Below are 6000 nucleotides of genomic sequence, written 5' to 3'. Positions count from 1 at the left end.
CTGAGGGTGATGTATTCAGCTTTGGGGTTAAAAAGGGGAAGCTTTCAAGCACATGTGGATATCCTGGTAAGTTAAAAAAACCCAAAAAACAAAAAACTTGGTTTCTAAAAAAAATTAAACATACAATTGCCATGATCTAGCAATTCCACTTCTGGCTATATACCCCAAAGAACTGAAAACAGGGACATGAACAGAAATTTGTACAACCATGTTCAGAGAAGGACTATTCACAATAGCCAGAAAGGTGGAAACAAACTAAATGGAGAGAGAGAGAGAGAGAATTATTCAGATTTTAAAAGGAGGGCTTCCCTGGTGGCGCAGTGGTTGAGAGTCCGCCTGCCGATGCAGGGGACACGGGTTCGTGCCCCGGTCCGGGAAGATCTCACATGCCACGGAGCGGCTGGGCCCGTGAGCCATGGCCACTGAGCCTGCGCGTCCGGAGCCTGTGCTCCGCAACAGGAGAGGCCACAACAGTGAGAGGCCCGCATACCGCAAAAATAAAATAAAATAAAAAATAAAAGGAATGAAATTCTTTTTTTAAATTGAAGTATGGTTGATTTACAATATGTGTTAGTTTCTGGTGTACAGCAAAGTGATTCAGATTATACATATATATATGTGTGTATGTGTGTGTATGTATATTCTTTACCATTATAGTTTGTTAAAGATATTGAATATAGTTCCCTGTGCTATACAGTAGGACCTTGTTGTTTATCTATTTTATATATAGTAAGTTATACCTGCTAATCCCAAACTCCTAATTTATACCCACCCCCTTTCCACTTTGGTAAGCACAAATTTGTTTCCTATGTCTGCAAACCTGTTTCTATTTTGTAAATACGTTCATTTGTATCATATTTTAGATTCCACATATAAGTGATATTGTATGATATTTGTCTTTCTCTGTCTGACTTGCTTCACTTAATATGATAATCTCTAGGTCCATCCATGTTGCTGCAAATGGCATTATTTCATTCTTTTTTTATGGCTAAGTAGTATTCCATTGTATATATACATGACATCTTCTTTATCCATTCATCTGTCAATGGACATTTAGGTTGCTTCCAAGTCTTGGCTATTGTAAATAGTGCTGCTATGAACATTGGGGTGTATGTATCTTTTTGAATTAGAGTTTTCTCTGGATATATGCCAGGAGTGGGATTGCTGGATCATATGGTAACTCTATTTTCAGTTTTCTTAAGGAATCTCCATCATTTGCAAATATTTTCTCCCATTCTGTAGGTTGTTTTTTCATTTTGTTTATGATTTCCTTCACTGTGCAAAAACGTGCAAGTTTGATTAGGTCCCATTTATTTATTTTTGCTTTTATTTCTATTGCCTTAGGAGATTGACCTAAGAAACATTGCTACATTTTATGTCTGAGAATCTTTTGCCTATGTTCTCTTTAGGAATTTTAGGGTGTCATATCTTATATTTAAGTCTTTAAGCCATTTTGAGTTTATTTTTATGTATGGTGTGAGGGAGTGCTCTAAATTAATTGATTTACATGCAGCTGTCCAGTTTTCCCAATACTGCTTGCTGAAGAGACTGACTTTTCTCCATTGTATATTCTTGCCTTCTTTGTCAAAGATTAATTAATAGACTGTGGGCTTATTTCTGGGCTCTCTTTTCTGTTCCATTGATCCATATGTCCGTTTTTGTGCCAATGTCACACAGTTTTGATTACTTTGAATATTTTGTTGAATATTACTTTGAATAGCTTTGTAGTATTGCCTGAAGTCTGGGAGGGTTATGCCTCCACCTTTGTTCTTCTTCCTTAGGAGTGCTTTGGCAATTCTGGGTCTTTTATGGTTCCATATAAATTTTAGGATTAGTTGTTCTAGTTCTGTGAATAATGTCATGGGTAATTTGATAGGGATCACATTAAATCTGTAGATTGCTTTGGGCAGTATGGCCATTTTAACCACATTGATTCTTCCAATCCAAGAAGAGATGAAATTCTGACATGTTACAACATGGACGAACCTAGAAGACGTCATGCTAAGTGAAATAAGCCAGACACAAAAGGACAAATATGGTATGATTCCACTTATATGAGGTGCCCAGAGTAGTCAAACTCATAGAGACAGAAAGTAGAATGGTGGTTGCCAGGGGCTGGGGGGGAAGGAACGAAGGGTTATTGTTTAATGGGTACAGAGTTTCAGTTTGAGATAATAAAAAAGTTCTGGAGATAAATGGTAGTGATGGTTGTACAACAAGGTGAATGTACTTAATGCCCTTGAACTGTCTACTTAAAATTGGTTAAAATGTTGGGGAGGGAAGGACTGGGCATTTGGGATTAGCAGATGCGAACTGGTATATATAGGATGGATAAACAACAAGGTCCTACTCTATAGCCCAGGGAACTATATTCGATATCCTGTGATAAGCCATAATGGAAAAGAATATGAAAAAGAATACATATATGTATAACTGAATCACTTTGCTGTACAGCAGAAAGTAACACAGCATTGTAAATCAACTATACTTCAATAAAATGTTTTTTAAAAACTGGTTAAAATGGTAAAATTTGTTATGTATATTTTACAACAATTTTTAGAAAAGTTTTTGGTTTTTGGAAAGTTAGAGGTAGTCAACCCATCTGTCATTTGAGTGAGAGCATCTCTTGTGTTAATTGGTCTAAAGGAGAAGCTGGCAGAACTCTCACAGAGAATTAAAAAAGGGAAGAGAATTGATGCTTTGAGTATACAAGGTAGCAGGTACCTGAGCCATATTCTGATAACATATTCCAGAGTTCAAATATGACCAGGAGATTCCAGGGCAAGGACATCAAGGAAAAGATGACAGGGGCGGGGGGTCTGTCAGGGTGCTGGACTTAAGATGCATCCCAGACACTGAGCAGGCTGCCTCTTGGCAGTTGAGTCCCTGCTGTCTCTGTACCTCAAGGATGCAGCCCACTGTCCTTAATTACCCCGTAAATTGTACATCTGCCTGTTCTGTGCTTCAGAGGTATTGTCTGCCAGCCTCCTGATGAACTTTATAGCAGTTCCCTAGCAATGCTTCTTAAATCAGAATGCTTTAGCTATGAGTAAAAGAAAGCCCAGTTAAAATGGTTTAAACAATATATATATATATATTAATACATTTATTTATTTTATTTATTTATTTTTGGCTGTGTTGGGTCTTCGCTGCTGCACACGGGCTTTCTCTAGGTGCAGCAAGTGGAGGCTACTCTTTGTTGCAGTGCACGGGCTTCTCATTGCGGAGCACGGGCTCTAGGCGCGCGGGCGTCAGTAGTTGCGGCACACGGGCTCAGTAGTTGTGGCTCGCAGGCTCTAGAGCACAGGCTCAGTAGTTGTGACGCATGGGCTTAGTTGCTCTGCGGCATGTGGGATCTTCCCGGACCAGGGCTCGAACCCATGTCCCCTGCATTGGCAGGCAGGTTTTAACCACTGAGCCACCAGGAAAGCCCACATATCCTTCTATACTGTCTTCATACCTGTCCTGTTAAGACTGATGGAGAAAACAATAGGTCCCTGGTCCTCTAGAAACCCCAAACACCTCTTTCCCATCCATTAGAAGAAGAATGACAGTTTTCCCCACCCTTCCCCATCCTCTGTGTTTAGGATTGCAGAACACCTCAGTTATCACCTGAAGTGGCCAGCTCTTGACTAGGAAATGGATTTTAAAAGTTTCCAAGAAGAGCATGTGTATTTGGCTTGGATGGAGTGGAGTGGAGAGATGATCTTGGGATTAAAAGAATCCAGCACCCATGAGAAGGATACAGGAATTACACCCAGAATAAACTGAGTGAAACAAGACATTCCTAGTGCTTGGGTTGAGTTAGGGGGAAAAGAGGAGCTTCTTGCCTTGCATTGTGGGGCTGGCAAGGGACACAAGCCCCAGGAAAAGGGTGACTTAGGTGGAAGGCGAGGCAGAGACGTAGCTTTGCTCACAGTGTTTCTGGAACAAATGTAGAAGACCAGAATAAAGGTAGTAGATATCAGTGATTACAAACTCTAAAACTATCTGAACCACTTGGCAAGAGCTGTTTGGTCTCTGGGTGTGGAGGTGGGAGGTGGATCCTGTAGGTGGGAAGGCCCTTATCATAAGCTCAGTCATGCAGACTGTTGCAATAACAAATTCATAGTCTTTAATTCTCAGCACCACCCTGGAATTCCTGTTTTCTTTGTTGGCTCTCTTCTCCTGGTTACCATAGCAACTGTTTTGAATCTTCTTCACTCTCATGGACCCTCCTACCCCTCTGCCTTCTCTTTCTCTCTCATCAGGCAACTCTGCCTCCTATTTCACACACAAAAATAGATGCCATCTGACTGGGACCACCCTCACCTTCCTCACTTACTTGCAACTGTATATCACCTTTTCCTCTATCCCACAGATTTAGTCAGTAGTGCTGTCCGATAGAACTTTCTGCGGTGGTGGACATGTTCTACATCTTCACTGTGGTAGCCACTGGCCACATGTAGCTGTTGAGCACTGGAATAATGGCAAGTGCGACTGAGGGACTGAATTCTAAATTTCACTTGATTTTAATTAATTTAAATTTAAATAGCCACGTATGGCTAGCGGCCACTCCCTTAGACAGCACCAATTTAGTGTAACTCAAAGAAAAACATTTTTGAATACCACGGCACTGGGTATTTCTCCTAACTCTGTGACATCCTTAAGCAATAGACTCTTGACCAACTTATTATAAGAATTATGAATGAGGTGATGAGAAGGAAGAAAGAGAGGGTTAGAGAGGCAGGTTCACAAGAAATTGCCATGGAGAAATATAGGTGAAATTAACATCCTTTTGACATGCTTTTATTAGTAGCTCCAGTTACCAAAAAAGAAACCACAGTGAATCCTGGCTGAAACATATTCCTGAAGGAGAGTAAGAGGCTCTCATCATCATCTTATCATCACTGCAAATCCATCCTAGTCTTTTTTTTTCTTTTAATTTATTTTTGGCTGCGTTGGGTCTTCGTTGCTGCACGTGGGCTTTTCTCTAGTTGCAGCAAGCGGGGCTACTCTTCATTGCGGTGTGCAGGCTTCTCATTGCGGGCTTCTCATGCTTCTCTTGTTGCAGAGCACGGGCTCTAGGTGCGTGGGCTTCAGTAGTTGTGGCTCACGGGCTCGAGAGCGACTCAGTAGTTGTGGCGCATGGGCTTAGTTGCTCCGTGGCATGTGGGATCTTCCCGGACCAGGGCTCGAACCCGTGTCCCCTGCATTGGCAGGCGGATTCTTAACCACTGCACCACGAGGGAAGTCCCTCCATCCTAGTCTTGACACCAAGGAGGAGTCTGAGTGGGAGAAAGAACCAAGCATCAGCCCGGTGCTGGTGTGGTGTAGTTATCAGTTGAGTTATTTCAAGGGGCATCCAGTTATCTTTGCATTTCTACCATAACGCAAAATGTGTGCAACACAAACAGAACGGTGACTTGAATATCTCTTTTGTGTAGCTGATTTTCTTCACTTTTGATGATTCTATTACATTTCAAACAGCTACACATCTTTTTTTTTTTTTTTTTTTTTTTTTGCTGTACGCGGGCCTCTCACTGTTGTGGCCTCTGCGGTTGCGGAGCACAGGCTCCGGACGCACAGGCTCAGCGGCCATGGTTCACGGGCCCAGCCGCTCCACAGCATGTGGGATCTTCCTGGACCGGGGCACGAACCCGTATCCCCTGCATCAGCAGGCGGACTCTCAACCACTGAGCTACCAGAGAAGCCCTACACACCTTTTTAAATATGAAAAGTGAGAATACCACATCCCCTCCCCTCCACCGACCTCCTGTAAATGGCTGGCCAATTGCTGTGAGATCACATTTTGAGTAATTTCTTTCTCCCCTGATTTTAAAATGCTTTTATCATATGCTAAGTTCCCACCTATCTTTGGGTTTAATACTTGACTCGATCCTGTTCCATTAAGTTACCTGTCAGCTTCCTCACTAGTGCCCTTTAATTCTGCAGCATTATAATCGCTCTTAATATCTCCTGTGGCCCTTTGGCTTATTTGTGAACTGCTCTCCAGTTGGC

Source organism: Mesoplodon densirostris, chromosome 15 (genome assembly GCF_025265405.1).
Source record: "Mesoplodon densirostris isolate mMesDen1 chromosome 15, mMesDen1 primary haplotype, whole genome shotgun sequence".
Classification (NCBI taxonomy): Eukaryota; Metazoa; Chordata; class Mammalia; order Artiodactyla; family Ziphiidae; genus Mesoplodon; species Mesoplodon densirostris.
The sequence above is the reverse complement of the archived record's forward strand: the minus strand, read 5'-3'. Positions refer to the sequence as shown.